Consider the following 17,388-nt stretch of genomic DNA (forward strand, 5'->3'; position numbering starts at 1 on the left):
GCACAACATTGTGATCATAGATATTCATATTTAGGGTCTTAAAGCACATAGTTCAAGAATAGGGCAATACAAATCATGACTACACTACCAATGATGCAGCTGTTGCATTGCTTGCACAGTACAGAGTAGCATCTCATGTAAGTAAAATAAAACCCTTGTATCTACATTCAATAATGAAGTTTGAATGATTCAGGTTTTAGGTGTTACTTGACTAAATCTGAGTGTTAGTTTTAATTGGACACTTGATAAAGTTAACAGACCCTGTTCTATATTAGACAGTGTCATAATATATTAATACATACCTGTAAATACTAAAGCCTGTCTGAAAGAATATTAGACTATATTATAATATATTAGTACATACCTGTGAATAGTGCAGCCTGTCTTAAAGAATATTGTTATATATTAATTCATTTCAATCTTTATTCTTTCAGATATTTCAAAGCAGCAACTTTGTTTGGAGAGATTAGTTTTAGCACCATAAACAACCTCATATTCTGATGTAGCATCTATTACATTCATACTCATCATTAAAGGGAAGGTTATCATATTCTAATGTAGCATCTGTAACATTCATACACAACAATATGTTTCATTACACATAAGTCACCAAGTTGATCAGGAAGAAACAGCAGGAGGTAGAGTGGGAGGTGCTGGGAGTAGGAGAGGGACTCCATGGTGTTGATCAGGAAGAAACAGCAGGAGGTAGAGTGAGAGGTGCTGGGAGTAGGAGAGGGACTCCATGGTGTTGATCAGGAAGAAACAGCAGGATGTAGAGTGGGAGGTGCTGGGAGTGGAGAGGGACTCCATGGTGTTGATCAGGAAGAAACAGCAGTGAGAGGTGCTGGGAGTAGGAGAGGGACTCCATGGTGTTGATCAGGAGGTGCTGGGAAAGAGACTCCATGGGATGTAGAGGTGGGTGGGGAGGTGCTGGGAGTAGGAGAGGGACTCCATGGTGTTGATCAGGAAGAAACAGCAGGAGGTGGAGTGGGGAGGTCCTGGGAGTGGGAAAGGGACTCCATGGTGACTGAGGTTCCTAGCTGTGGAGGAAGGAATGGGTGTGACAGATTCCAGGCGAATAAAGATGGAAAGATCAGAGGAGGGTGGAGGACAAGGAGGAGTTAGGAGCAATTCAAGAATGCTTCATTCTCAGTGACCTGAGGATTGTGGAGCGATTTGGTCGCCCTAGACCAGAGCTACCGTCCTCTATTTTTTTCATTCCAATCCCAATCTAGTCCACCTGATTCTAATCCAATCAAATCAAATTTTATTTGTCACATAAACATGGTTAGCAGATGTTAATGCGAGTGTAGCGGGTACTTGTTATTGCTTGTGATTCTAGTTCCGACCATGCAGTAATATCTAACAATTAATCTAACAATTTCACAACACCTACCTGATACACACACAAGTGTAAATGGAATGAATAAGTACATATATGTACTTATGAATATGTACATAAAAATATATATGGATGATATATGGATGAGCGATGGCTGAACGGCATAGGCAAGATGCAGTAGATGGTATAATCAGGTTAGTTACAACTGGGGCTGGAGTGAAAACCAACAGGAGGGTAGCTCTCCAGGAACAGCGTTGAAGAGCCCTGCCTTAGACTGATGTGTTGCTCGATCTCTAGTTCCTACCATGAATCATTATATCCCTTAGTTATTGTTTGATCCTTTTATCTTGTTCTTTAATTTCCTGTTGGTGATTTGAATGTCTGAATCAGATCTGAGTTTGAGTGGAGGTGTCTGAATACAAATTTGTACACACACACTTAGTTTCAGTTGGAGGTTTCTTAAATTTATCTGTACAAATTTGTATTTCAGGTTACGTGACGTACACACACACTTAACATGGCAACCAGACTGCAGTTGATTGGTGGTGGAGGAGGCAGTTCATTTGAATTCCATGGCATGGACAACGGTGCAACCCTCAAGAGGATCGGAGTGGCGGTGGAAGGCTGGCGGGTCAAAGCTGTGCGGGCGGAGCTAGTGGACAGGCGTGTTGCGACCTTTGGAAATTCACACACTTTCAATGAGTTTGAGTTCAAACTCGGTGAGTGCATCACCAAGCTGTCTCTGTGGGGTAACGGTGTCGGCACACGTCTGGGTGCCATCAAGTTCACGACGAGTCAGAACCGTCAGTTCTTTGAAAAATTACCAGCTGGCCACTGAAGACTGAGTACACCATAGATGTCGAGTCTGGAATCTGCCTGGGACTGTAGGGCAGGTCTGGCTCAGACATCGACTGCATGGGCTTCCTCTTCATCAACACCATCAGATGTCTTCATGGAATCTCCACCCTGTCCCTCCCCCCATCTGAACAAGAGGAATACCTATGTGAGAATGCTGTTCATCGACTACAGCTCGGCATTCAACACCATAGTACCCTCCAAGCTCGTCATCAAGCTCGAGACCCTGGGTCTCGATTGTCCCGCCCCTGTGCAACTGGGTACTGGACTTCCTGACGGGCCGCCCCCAGGTGGTGAGGGTAGGCAACAACATCTCCTCCCCGCTGATCCTCAACACTGGGGCCCCACAAGGGTGCGTTCTGAGCCCTCTCCTGTACTCCCTGTTCACCCACGACTGCGTGGCCATGCACGCCTCCAACTCAATCATCAAGTTTGCGGACGACACAACAGTGGTAGGCTTGATTACCAACAACGACGAGACGGCCTACAGGGAGGAGGTGAGGGCCCTCGGAGTGTGGTGTCAGGAAAATAACCTCACACTCAACGTCAACAAAACTAAGGAGATGATTGTGGACTTCAGGAAACAGCAGAGGGAACACCCCCATCCACATCGATGGAACAGTAGTGGAGAGGGTAGCAAGTTTTAAGTTCCTCGGCATACACATCACAGACAAACTGAATTGGTCCACTCACACAGACAGCATCGTGAGGAAGTCGCCAGCGCCTCTTCAACCTCAGGAGGCTGAAGAAATTTCGGCTTGTCACCAAAAGCACTCACAAACTTCTACAGATGCACAATCGAGAGCATCCTGGCGGGCTGTATCACCGCCTGGTATGGCAACTGCACCGCCCTCAACCGTAAGGCTCTCCAGAGGGTAGTGAGGTCTGCACAACGCATCACCGGGGGCAAACTACCTGCCCTCCAGGACACCTACACCACCCGATGCTACAGGAAGGCCATAAAGATCATCAAGGACATCAACCACCCGAGCCACTGCCTGTTCACCCCGCTGTCATCCAGAAGGCGAGGTCAGTACAGGTGCATCAAAGCTGGGACCGAGAGACTGAAAAACAGCTTCTATCTCAAGGCCATCAGACTGTTAAACAGCCACCACTAACATTGAGTGGCTACTGCCAACACACTGTCAATGACACTGACTCTACTCCAGCCACTTTAATCATGGGAAATGATGTAAATATATCACTAGCCACTTTAAACAATGCTACCTTATATAATGTTACTTACCCTACATTGTTCATCTCATATGCATACGTTGATACTGTACTCTATATCATCGACTGCATCCTTATGTAATACATGTATCACTAGCCACTTTAACTATGCCACTTGGTTTACATACTTATCTCATATGTATATACTGTACTCGATATCATCTACTGTATCTTGCCTATGCTGCTCTGTACCATCACTCATTCATATATCCTTATGTACATATTCTTTATCCCCTTACACTGTGTATAAGACAGTAGTTTTTTTGGAATTGTTAGTTAGATTACTTGCTCGTTATTACTGCATTGTCGGAACTAGAAGCACAAGCATTTCGCTACACTCGCATTAACATCTGCTAACCATGTGTATGTGACAAATAAGATTTGATTTGATTTGATTTGATTTGTCTAGGGTGACCAAATCGCTCCACAATCCTCAGGTCACTGAGAATGACGCGTTCTTAAATTGCTCCTGACTCCTCCTTGTCCTCCACCCTCCTCTGATCTTTCCATCTTTATTCACCTGGAATCTATCACACTCATTCCTTCCTCCTCAGCTGGGAACCTCAGAGTTACCATGGAGTCCCTCTCCTACTCCCAGCACCTCCCCACTCTACCTCCTGCTGTTTCTTCCTGATCAACACCATGGAGTCCCTGGAGTCCTACTCCCAGCACCTCCCCACTCTAACTCCTGCTGTATCTTCCTGATCGACTTGGTGACTTATGTGTAATGATGTATATAAACGTATTGGTGTGTATGAATGTTAGATGCTACATCAGAATATGAGGTTGTTTTTGGTGCTGAAACTCACGTCCCCAAACAAAGTCGCTGCTTTGAAATATCTGAAATAATAAAGATTGAAGTGAATTAATATATAACAATATTCTTTATGACAGGCTGAACTATTCACAGGTATGTACTAATATATGATATTATAGGGCAATATTCTTTAAGACAGGCAGCAGTATTCACAGGTATGCATTCATATATTATAACGTAGAACAATATTCTTTAAGACAGGCAGCAGTATTCACAGGTATGTATTAATTTATTATGACACTGTCTAATATAGAACAGGGTCTGTCAACCTTATAAAGTGTCTGTCCAATTAAATCTTATACTCAGATTTAGTCAAGTAACACCTAAAACCTGAATCATTCAAACTTCATTATTGAATGTAGATACAAACTTTACCTCGATTTCAAATGTTTTCAGAAAAGTAAAGTATTTTCTTTTACCTAAATGTGATGATACTGTAGTGTGCTAGGGTTAGGGGAGAGGGTATGATGTGAGATGCTACTCTGTATTGTGCTAGCAATGCAACAGCTGCATCATTGGTAGTGTAGTCATGATCTGAATTGCTCTATTCTTGAACTATGTGCTTTATGACCCTAAATAGGAATATCTATGATCACAAGGTTGTGCATGCTCTTTTTTTATTTGATTTATTTCACCTTTATTTAACCAGGAAAGCTAGTTGAGAGCAAGTTCTCATTTACAGCTTCAACCTGACCAAGATAAAGCAAAGCAGTGCGACATGAACAACAACACAGAGTTACACATGGAATAAACAAGCTTAAAGTCAAAAACATAACAGAAAAAAAGAGTCTATACATAGTGTGTGCAAATGGCGTGAGGAGGTAAGGCAATAAAAACCCCATAGTAGCGAAATAATTACAATTTAGCAGATTAACACTGGAGTGATTGATGAGCAGATGATGATGTGCAAGTAGTGATACTGGTGGGCAAAAGAGCAGAAAAGTAAATAAAAACAATATGGGGATGAGGTAGGTTGATTGGGTGGACTATGTACAGTTGCAGCGATCAGTTAGTTGTCCAGATAGCTGATATTTAAAGCTAGTTAGCGACATATGAGTCTCCATCTCCAGCGATTTTTGCAATTCATTCCAGTCACTGGCAGCAGAGAACTGGAAGGAAAGGCGGCCAAAAGAGGTGTTGGCTTTGGGGATGACCAGTGAGATATACCTGCTGAAGCGCGTGCTACTGGTGGGTGTTGTTATCGTGACCAGTGAGCTGAGATAAGGTGGCGCTTTACCTAGGATAGACTTATAGATGACCTGGAGCCAGCGGGTCTGGCGACGAATATGTAGCGAGGGCCAGCAGACTAGAGCATGCAAGTCGCAGTGGTGGGTGGTATAGGGGCTTTGGTGACAAAATCGATGGCACTGTGATAGACTGCATCCAGCTTGCTGAGTAGAGTATTGGAAGCTATTTTGTAGATGACATCGCCGAAGTCGAGGATCGGTAGGATAGTCAGTTTTACGAGGGTAAGTTTGGCGGCGTGAGTGAAGGAGGCTTTGTTGCAAAATAGAATGCTGATTCTAGATTTGATTTTGGATTGGAGATGTTTGATATGTATGTGAGTCTGAAAGGAGACTTTAGAGTCTTGCCAGACAACTAGGTATTTGTAGATGTCCACATATTGTAGGTCAGAACAGTCCAGAGTAGTGATGCTAGTCGGGCGGGCGGGTGCTGGCAGTGAAAAGGAAAGGTTGGAATAAAGCACTAGACTCAACAGTCTACTATATAGGAACAACTAAACATCATACTGTCATAGCACATCTGCATATCTGAGTAAAATGAATCCCAGTGATAATATAGTATAAAAACAACATGAACACGCAACAATAAATATGAATAGCTAGAGAAACCTGTGTTTAGTCACTAACCTGAACACATTACCCAGGATCAGCAGAGCTAGCTAGAGAAACCTGTGTTTAGTCACTGACCTGAACACATATTACACAGGATCAGCAGAGTTAGCTAGAGAATGCTGTGTTTAGTCATTCACCTGAACACATATTACACAGGATCAGCAGAGTTAGACAGAGAAACCTGTATTTAGTCACTCACCTGAACACATATTACACAGTATCAGCAGAGCTAGCTAGAGAAACCTGTGTTTAGTCACTGACCTGAACACATATTACACAGGATCAGCAGAGCTAGCTAGAGAAACCTGTGTTTAGTCACTCACCTGAACACATATTACACAGGATCAGCAGAGCTAACTAGAGAAACCTGTGCTTAGTCACTCACCTGAACACACATTACCCAGGATCAGCAGAGCTAGCTAGAGAAACCTGTGTTTAGTCACTCACCTGAACAGATATTACACAGGATCAGCAGAGCTAGCTAGAAACCTGTGTTTAGTCACTCACCTGAACACATATTACACAGGATCAGCAGAGCTAGTTAGAGAAACCTGTGTTTAGTCACTCACCTGAACACATATTACACAGGATCACAGACATAGAGAAACCTGTGTTTAGTCACACCTGAACACATATTCACAGTATCAGCAGAGCTAGCTAGAGAAACCTATGTTTAGTCACTCACCAGAACACATATTACACAGGATCAGCAGAGCTAGCTAGAGAAACCTGTGTTTAGTCACTCACCTGAACACATATTACACAGTATCAGCAGAGCTAGCTAGAGAAACCTGTGTTTAGTCACTCACCTGACACATATTACACAGTATCAGCAGGGCATGCCAACGTCCACCATGTGAAAACAATAACAGGTGAACAATGTGAATACAAAACACCATGTCATATATACCGATCAACTGCAAATAATGACCAGTAAGTCAACATCATTTAGGAACCGCTTGTTCCATGAAATGTGCAGTTAATTAGTAATAACATTGTTCAACATTCTTTTTTTACACTTAGCAAGATGAGTAGTTTAAGATTTGATTTTACTAACATACAACGCTAATGCCGGCCTCAGATTCAAAGATGGAAATAGATTATCTAATTTAAGTAAGCTTTCATGTTAAAGCTGCATTAGGTAAGATTTTTTTTAAACATTTGGTGAAATTGTCATCACGCGTTGTCAGCTATCAGTATGTAAAATATTCTGAGAGAAGATCCAGCACCGGCCTTCAAGCCATCGCTGGTCCACTTTTCATTTTCCATTTGTTTTGTCTTTGTCTTACACATTGGCAGGGTAGCCTAGTGGTTAGAGCGTTGGACTAGAAACCGAAAGGTTGCAAGTTTGAATCCCCGAGCTGACAAGGTACAAATCTGTCGTTCTGCCCCTGAACAGGCAGTTAACCCACTGTTCCTAGGCCATCATTGAAAATAAGAATTTGTTCTTAACCAACTTGCCTAGTAAAATAAAGGTAAATTTAAATTAAACATTGGGTTTCAATCCCCCGATTATTTGTTCATTATTTAACCCTCCGTTCCCAGTAGTCTGTTTTTGGGTAATTGTTTGTATGTAGTAAGGTCCGTTAATGTGAGCTCTCTTTATTGTATCGCATTTGTATATTTTGAGTAAAGTACCTTAATTTACTCATATCTGCTGTCCTGCGCAATACTCCACTACACCAGCTACACACAGACCGTATTACACTGCCCCTCGCTCTGCAATCACTCTGAAAAATCGTTCCAGCCAATCGTGTCCCTACTAGAGATGTACCTAATGTGCACAAATATTTCGATTTAAACAGATAAATATATGTGATGAATTACATCAACTTCATTATTTGGGATTCATTAACAGTTATGTCTGCAAGTGAGAGAGTTGAGTCCCACCCCTCCTGTTCAGCTGCGGCAGGGTCTATCTCTGACAACAGAGGAGCAGATGTTAGAGACAGATAAATGTTTGTTTGTTGGAAACATGCCTGTTTATGCATTCAATATACATTATGGAAAATAAAGTTGGTTAAGTGACTGAACAAAGCCTGTTATTTGCCCGGGATAGCAACAGTCACCTACTTTGAACATTTCAGAACTCAACGCTAGATGTGTCAATCAGTGTATTCAAGGTTAAGAGACAGCTTGATGTAAAGCACTACACTCAACAGTCTACTCACCTCACATTAAACATCATACTAACATCATACTTTTGAATTCAAAACAGTATAATAGGAGGCCAAAGTCAACCACGTGAAAACAAGGCAACAGTAAACATGTTGTCCCCCACGAATGATGCAATACCCCCCTATTTATTTCACGATGGCCCCGGAGGGGAGGGCTGCCGTCTTATCGGCTTTCAAAACACCATGCTGTTTTGTTTGTTTTTACATTATGTTGCTGCTATTATTTGTTATTCTTATCTCTTACTTTTTTAAAAACATATTTTCTTACAACTGCATTGTTGGTTATGTAAGAATTTCACTGTAAGGTCTACTACACCTGTTGTATCGGCGCATCTGACAAATAACATTTGATTTGATATGGGACAATTTAGATATTGCGTGTGACTAACAAATTGCAGTTAATTGCTATAGCTCCCGCCTTGGACCAATCAGTGTAATTTTGTAAATGATGGATCTCTATGGCAATAAGGATCATTCACCTAAGTTTTGTCACAATCAGCCCAGTGCTCTCAGAGATATCTTGCTTTACTAACGTACAAAGAGACATACGAACAGACAGACAGAGAATGATCTGTAATCCCCTCCCCAATTTCCTTGTGGGGGACAACAAACCCACACCATGCTTGTTTAACTAGACTTTTTAACTGATGTAGCAACTGTTTCAGAATATAGGAAGCATTTGTCACCTGAAGTGTTTTGTTAATTAGTTGGTTAAAATAAAAATGTAGCTCTCAAATATTCCTCATATAGCAAGTATAATTATTAGTATAATAATTATTCAGGGACATTGTGTACTTACATACAATGATATGCAGGCCTCAGTGTTAAGGATGACTATAGAAGATCTTGATGGAAGAAAACTGATTGGTTCTGAGATTCCGAGTGAAGTTCAATTGTTTAACACCAAAAGATGCAACAGCTGAATACGTGTCTCTGGAGTAGAGAATCACTCTCTTATATAGCAGCAAAACTCCCCTCAAGCAAATACAATGATATGCGTCAGTAGTTTTCTGTAGAATTTACACAAAATCTTTCACTTTGATGAAGACATTATATAATCATGACCAACGTGTATCAACAGTTTAAACCACTCTTGGCAAGACCTCCTCTTCTTGCTGCCACATATTTTGGGGGTTTCCAGTCACTTGCCAAAAGAATATCATTTGTAACAACACCTTTCTCTACTCATACTATACACTATATACTATAAGAAGAAAGGTGATATCTAGAACCTAAAATGGTTCTTTGACTGTCCCCATAGGAGAACCCTCTGAAGAACCCTTTTGAGTTCCAATTAGTTCTGCAAGGAACCCAAAAGAGTTCAACCTGAAACCACAAAGAGATATATTTGGAACCAAAAATGGTTATCTTATGGGGAGATCCTTTTTTCTGAGTTTTCATCAAAACATATTATATATGTTCTGTTTATCATGGTTTGTGCAGGTGACTGGGTAAATACACAAAGGGACACAGTCATAACCTCACCCTCAGACCAATTGTCAGAATGCCCAGAATATGCTCTGGAAGTTAATGTATGAGAACTTGCTCAAATTATTTTAAACAAAGAAAGATGGCTTCATTTACTTTGAGTTTCTGAGTCCTTAGTGGTGAATTTCCACCTCAATTCTAGCGTCACAAACTTATGGTTGATTTCTCCATGGTGGTCCAACAGTGAAGATCTGGCTGGGAACACCAGTGGGGTTTCTTTCACCCTGATTAAGTAATTATATTGTGCTAATCATGAAAAATGTGTGTGGTGGAAATTGAACATCAGGGACATCTGAAGTTATGACATTGTCAGTTAACCAGAGATGTTAAAACAAACATGTACAGGTGTGCGTAATGATGGGGAACAGGTGTGCGTAGTGATGGAGAACAAGTGTGCGTAATGATGAGGAATAGGTGTGCGTAATGATGGGGAGCAGGTGTGCATAATGATGAAGTCCAGTTGTCCGTAATGATGTTTGCAAGGAATGGTGGTTAGTAGACCAGTTACATGGAGCGCTGGAGAGTAATCGTGATAGAGGGACGTTTTACAGGGAAGAGAATCAGCCTAATTGGGCTGGGAGTGAGTAAAATGTTCCATTCTAATAGTACTCATACATACTCATACATACTCAGAAATACTCATACTGTCATAAATTACTGTAGACTGCTCCATGATAGCCTACACACTGTTCACCACCATACTCCACTTGTTGGATTAATGTAGGGGAGAGGTGGCCGAGAATAAGACAAGGTCAAAGTCACACTCCATTTAATCAGATAACACAGAATCTAGAATGATTTAAGAGAGAATATAGTAGATGGCACGGACAAAAACAGCATGATTGATGCGTTTGATGGACGATAGATATGTTTGATGAATGTTTGTGTGTTTGATTAATGCATTTGATGGATGATTGATGCATTGTATGTATTGTTTTCTGTGCTCTTCCTTTTAGCAGTCCTCTTAATGACCTCCTTAATGACCTCCTGCCTTCAGAAAGTATTAATAATAGGCAGTAATATCACTTAGGTAATAGGCAGTCATATCACTTAGGTAATAGGCATTCATATCACTTAGGTAATAGGCATTCATATCACTTAGGTAATAGGCATTCATATCACTTAGGTAATAGGCAGTCATATCACTTAGGTAATAGGCAGTCATATCACTTTGGTAATAGGCAGTCATATCACTTAGGTAATAGGCAGTCATATCACTTAGGTAATAGGCAGTCATGAAAGACTACCTCTTTGGAAAACAATGTTCTAGATTAGTCAAACATTCAAAGCCATTTTATTTTGTGATAGCATGTTATGGCATACTTTGTTTACGTCAAGGTCAAGCTCAATGTCTCCCATTTTCCCAATTATCTCCTGTGTATTTATACCTGCGTTTTCTGTTTTTCTGTTGCCAGTTCGTTTTGAATTGTCAGGTCGTCCCAGCGTGTTTCTTGTTTTTCCCTGCTCTCTAGTTTTTTGTTTCTAGCTTTTCCAGTTCTGGCATTTCTGTCTGCCCTGACCCTGAGCCTACCTGCCATCCAGTACCTGTTGGACTCTGAACTGGTTGTGAACCTCTGCCTGTCCTGAGCCTGCCTGCCTGCCATCCAGTACCTGTCGGACTCTGATCCGGTTATGAACCTCTGCCTTCCCTGACCCTGAGCCTGCCGTCCTGTACCTTTGTCCCACCTCTGGTTTACTGACCCCTGCCTGCCTTGACCTGTCTATTGCCTGCCCCTGTTGGATTATTAAACCATTGTTAATTTAACGTTTCCTGCATCTGGGTCTTACCTTCAAACCTGATACAGAGGTAGTAATCACACTTCTGGGGTGAGGGGCAATCTTCTCACCAAACCACATGACCTTTGTTTTGGAGGTGTTCAGAACAAGGTTAAGGGCAGAGAAAAGATGTTGGATACTAAGAAAGCTTTGTTGTGGAGCGTTTAACACAATTCTTAATCAGGACTTTAACACCTTAACTTCTCTAGGGTTGTGGGCAACATTGGGAATTTTGGATGAAAAACATGCCCAATTAAACTGCCTGCTACTCAGCCATAAAAGCTAGAGTATGCATATAATTAATAGATGTGGATAGAAAACAGGCAAAAACCTGAGGCAAAAACCTGAGGCAAAAACCTGAGGCAAAAACCTGAGGCAAAAACCTGAGGCAAAAACCTGAGGCAAAACCTGAGGCAAAAACCTGAGCTGAGGCAAAAACCTGAAACCTGAGGCATGAGGCAAAAACCTGAGGCAAAAACCTGAGGCAAAATCCAACCAGGAAGTGGGAAATCTGAGGTTTGTAGTTTTTCAAACTCTTTGCCTATTGAATGTGCAGTGTCTATGGGGTCATATTGCACTTCCTAAGGCTTCCACTAGATGTCAACAGTCGTTAGAACCTTGTTTGAGGCTTCTACTGTGAAGTGGGGGTGAATGAGAGTGGTATGAGCTGACATGAGCATGAGCTGAGTTAGCTTGCGGTCCATTGCAATTCTAAAGCAAAGGAATTCTCCGGTTGTAACATTATTGAAGATTTATGTTAAAAACATCCTAAAGATTGATTATATACATCATTTGACATGTTTCTACGGACTGTAACGGAACTTGTTGACTTTTCGTCTGCACCTAGTGATCGCGCCTCATGAATTTTGATTACTGGGCTAAACGCATGAACAAAAAGGAGGTATTTGAATATAAATGATGGACTTTATCGAACAAATCAAACGTTTATTTTTGAACTGGGATTCCTGGGAGTGCATTCTGATTAATATAATCAGAGGTAAGTGAATATTTATAATGCTATTTCTGACTTCTGTTGACTACACAACATGAGAAAAAAAACCGACATGGCGGATATCTGTTTGGGTTGTTTTGGTCTTTGAGCGCTGTGCCCAGATTATTGCATGGTGTGCTTTTTCTGTAAAGTTTTTTTGAAATCTGACACAGCGGTTGCATTAAGGAGAAGTGGATCTAAAATTCCATGCATAACAGTTGTATCTTTTAACAATGTTTATTATGAGTGTTGCATCAAAAAGCAGAACACTCAAAACATGAGCTCAATGGCAGCTCTTCCTTTAATGAACTCCAGGCCTCAAGAGGGCAGATAACCCAAAAACATGGGTGGAACTAAAAATTTCAGATTTCTGGAGGGACTACTTTTACAAGCACACCTGGAAGATAAGATTGGGTATTAAATGTTTGGGCTTAGCTTTGCTTGGGTCCTCAACATACAAACAGCTCATTGTTCAACCCTAAAGACGCAACTGGTATGTAATGTTTGGAATGATTTATTATGTTGCATCCAGTGCTTAGCACAATTTACATGTTTAACTCTGGTAGGAATGGTGACTTCTTTTTTGTGGATATTTTCTGACTGCAGAAGTAATTGCTTGAAGTGCTAGATTAAATTGTTTAAACGTTTACTTTATTCAAAGCCATGCTTTGTTGCTGTGTCATGCATTGTTTATTGTGTAAAATAATGCATGTTTATTCTCTGTTTAAGGTTATCAACTTATTCCTCTGTCATTCAACTACTCTATTCAACAAATCAACTGTTTCAACATATTCATCAAGTGGCATCAACCATAATAAAACACTAAAGGAATTGAGTTGTCCCTTTGCATCCTTCAGGTGTTGAGCAAGCCGTTTTCAAGTTTGGGCAGAGCTGAAATAATTATAACACCTAGACAACTTGACAATGAGTATTTCGGTAAATTGATGTGGCTCTCTGCAAAATCACCGGATGTTTTGAAACTACTGAACATAACGTGCCAATGTAAACTCAGATTTTTGGATATAAATATGAACTTTACTGAACAAAACATGCATGTTGTGTGTAACATGAAGTCCAATGAGTCATCTGATGACGAAGGTTAGTGATTAATTTTATTCTTCTGCTTTTTGTGACTCCTCTCTTTGGCTGGAAAAATGGCTGTGTTTTTCTGTGACTTGGCACTGACCTAACATAATCGTTTGTGCTTTGTCGTAAAGCCTTTTTGAAATCGGACACTGTGGCTGGATTTACAACAAGGGTATCTTTAAAATGCTGTAAAATACTTGTATGTTTGAGGAATTTTAATTATGGGATATCTGCTGTTTTGAATTTGGCGCCCTGCAGTTTCACTGGCTGACAAAGTTAACCCTGTAAATTCATCTTCTTACTCAAGACTTTAACACCATTACATGTGGCACAGCTTGACAACAGTCAAGAGCCCTGGCTCACAGCCTCTCACATGAATTCATAACGCAGATTTATTTTCCTAAGACTCAGACCACATTCCTCCACTGTTTAATCACAGCGTTTCTCAGAGTAGGAGTGCTGATCTAGGATCAGATCCCGGCTGTACATATGATCTTATCAATTATTATCTTAAAGGGAAAACTTATCTGATATCAGCACTCTGAGACGTTTTGTGAATACGGCTGAGGCTCTGGCCTGCTCAATCCACATTGTCAGGCCTATCAGGGGGTCTGCGGCAATATGTTCTGGGTTGTGTAAGCCCTATGAGTCCGAAATGACCATTCTTTAAAGCACAGCACTTTTGACAAAATACTATCGGCCCTGGTCAAAAGTAGTGCACTTTAAAGGGAATAGGGTGCCATTTGGGACGTATCCCTGGATGTCATGCTGTAGTATAGAATGTCAACATTCTGAGGAGACTAAGCATAAACCTTAGTCAGTGCCACTAGTGTCAGACCCTGATCTGTTTCACCTGTCTTTGTGATTGTCTCCACCCCTCCAGGTGTCACCCATTTTCTACATTATCCCCTGTGTATCTATACTGTATCTATACCTGTTCATCTTGTTTGTAAAGTCAACCAGCATTTTGGTGTCTCTGCTCCAGCATTTCCCTGTCTCTCTTTTATCGCCCTCCTGCTTTTGACCACTTTGCCTGCCCCTGAGCCTGCCTGCCGTCTGGTACCATTGCCCCACCGCTGGTTTGCTGATTCCTGCCTGCCTTGACCTGTCTATTGCCTTCCCCTGTTGGTTTATTAAACCATTGTTAATTCAATGTTGTCTGCATCTGGGTCTTACTTGATACCTAGACTAGATTGTACTCGGTCCACATATTGTCCTGCTACCAGGGAATAGACTTAGCAATGTTCTGAGATGAATTCATCTGCAAACCCCAGAACTCTAAATATAGCGTGTGCTCGACAGCTTACCGTTCATACTAACAGTCTGTCACGGGATGCATTGGGATGCACACAAAGAATCTCAGTGTTGATCTAAGATACATTTTCCTTTATAGATAATAAATAAGATATGTACAGCCGGAAAACTACCTGCCCTCTAGGATACCTGCAGCACCCGATGTCACAGGAAGGCTAAAAATATCAAGGTTCATCAACCACCCGAGCCACTGCCTGTTCACCCCGCTTTCGTCCAGAAAGCGGGGTCAGTACATGTGCATCAAAGCACTGAAATCAGCTTCTATCTCAAGGCCATCAGACTGTTAAATAGCCATCACTAGCACATTAGAGGCTGCTACCTACATACATAGACTTGAAATCAATGGCCACTTTAATAAATGGTACTCCAGTCACTTTGTTAATGTTCACATATTTTGCATTACTCATCTCATGTGTATATACTGTATTCTATCCTATTCTACTGTATCTTAGTCTATGCAATTCTGACATTGCTCCCTAAATACTTAGATATTCTGAATTCCTTTACTTTATATTTGTGTATTTTTGTTAAGTTGCTAGATATTGTTAGATATTACTGCACTGTTAGTGCTAGAAACAAGCATTTCGCTACACTCACAATAACATCTGCTAAACAGGCGTCTGTGACCAATAACTTGATTTGTTTTGAACCAAGAGTTGAATAAGCCCTGGACGCTTCAGCGACCAAGGTCGTCCACACTCTGGGATTAGCATACAAATCAAAGGGGTAGTGCACCAGTCAATCAGTTTTGCAATGGACATCCCTTCATGATGGTTAGATCATAGCAAGTTTCCATCTGTAGTAGCCTACTTTTATCCCCTGACTATACTGGATCTGTCTTTACTGAAACATACTCTGAGGATTAGCAAAATTATTTATTGTTGGGGTTAAGATTGATTCTGTGAAGGCCAGTAAAGTTCTTCCACACCGATCTCGACAAACCATTTCTGTATGGACCTCGGATTGTGCACGGGGGGCATTGTCATGCTGAAACAGGAATGGGCCTTCCCCAAACTGTTGCCACAAAGTTGGAAGCACAGGATTGTCTAGAATGTCATTGTATGTTGTAGCGACGCGAGCGGTGTGGTCAGTATGTGAGACGTACAACGACAAGGTTTGAGAAAGTGATCAGCAACAAAGAAGCCAGTGAGATGAAGTTTTTTTGCATCAGCCAGAATGTGTTGACTCCAGCAGGAGGGAGGACCACTATTAGTATGCGTTTGTACTTGCCTTTAACCAAAGTGTCAAGTCGTTACAGCTCTGAAGTTCAAAAGCAATGTTATACAAGTCAAAATGTTGGCTAGATATTTCAACTCTGTATGGCAAGTGTGAATGTCTAACTGAAAGTTTGCGTCTGGTTGAGCTACAGCTCGCAGCTAAGGTAAATCTAATCACATTGAAGAATCCGTCTGTATCACATCGTTTAGAACCGCTACATTGGCGACACACAAAAATCAGGAAATATGGTCGTTTTAATATGAGAGGCTCAGCAATGTTAGGATTTTAAGTTGTGTAGTGTCCAACAGGATGTTCTCTTGATGTTCAAATAAATAAAATAAAATAGTATTTGTCACATTCGCTGAATACAACAGGTTGTAGACCTTACTGTGAAATACTTATGAATGATTCTCCAGCATAGCAGAGTTTTAAAGTAAGACAAATTAGCAAAACAAAAAAAAGGAAAATAGTAACACATTAAAATAATAATGAGGCTATATAAAAAGGGCACGGGCACTGGTACAGAGTCAATGTGCAGGGGTATGGGTTAGTTGAGGTAATCTAAGGCAGCAGACAAAATTCCTTTGTCATCTCACTATGGAGAACCGGCCTCAGAACATTAACATGCAATAAATGGACTTTGGGACAATAGGTTTCGTCAGCCACAATGGTGGTAATGACTAGGTGGTATATGAAAATGATTGTTTTTGTTATGTTATTAAAAGTTAAAGGACGACGTTAAAACACAAACATTAACTTTAAGAGTTTCCTAGTATATGCTTGATGTTTATACATTGTATGTTGTGTGGAAAATGTCAAGATCAAAGATAATATTTTTGTAAAGATGAAATGTGAAGTTGTCTAAATTGGATATGAGTAAAATCCAGACCTTGCCTCGTAGAGAATTGTCCTTAAGGTGGAAATGCCCACCTCTGACCCAAGGGTATAAAACATGTGAGTTAAGAGTTTACATTCCGACTAAATGACCTGAGCTACAGCCAAGGTCTGAGTAGTCAACAAACCCAAAATGCAACCTGAGGTTGAAGACAAAGGACCATTATATCTATCTATGCTTCGGATGAGTAGCTGAGTCTAAGAGGGTGAATTCAAGCAGGACCAACCGGTAACCACTCTCCATCGAATCGTACATCCACACTGCTTTCATTCCTACGCTGTGAGCCCTGAGCTACAGGGCTGACTGTTCTCAAAATACCCCTTTCAGAACAAAGGCAAGG

At 41.1% G+C, this 17,388-nt stretch overlaps 1 long non-coding RNA gene and 1 pseudogene across 1 annotated transcript; one reads left to right on the top strand and one right to left on the bottom strand.

Annotated features, from left to right (window-relative positions):
• Nucleotides 1-1,847: 1,847 nt before the first annotated feature.
• LOC121842377 lies at nucleotides 1,848-3,844 on the top strand (annotated as a pseudogene).
• Nucleotides 3,845-3,973: 129 nt separating this feature from the next.
• LOC121842378 lies at nucleotides 3,974-9,312 on the bottom strand. Its single transcript, XR_006081086.1, has 3 exons — nucleotides 9,080-9,312; nucleotides 4,103-4,270; nucleotides 3,974-4,031 (listed from the first exon to the last, which is right to left on the bottom strand). It is a non-coding gene; the product is annotated as an uncharacterized LOC121842378 (long non-coding RNA).
• Nucleotides 9,313-17,388: the final 8,076 nt, after the last annotated feature.

This window comes from Oncorhynchus tshawytscha, unplaced genomic scaffold (assembly GCF_018296145.1).
Source record: "Oncorhynchus tshawytscha isolate Ot180627B unplaced genomic scaffold, Otsh_v2.0 Un_contig_17380_pilon_pilon, whole genome shotgun sequence".
Lineage (NCBI taxonomy): Eukaryota > Metazoa > Chordata > Actinopteri > Salmoniformes > Salmonidae > Oncorhynchus > Oncorhynchus tshawytscha.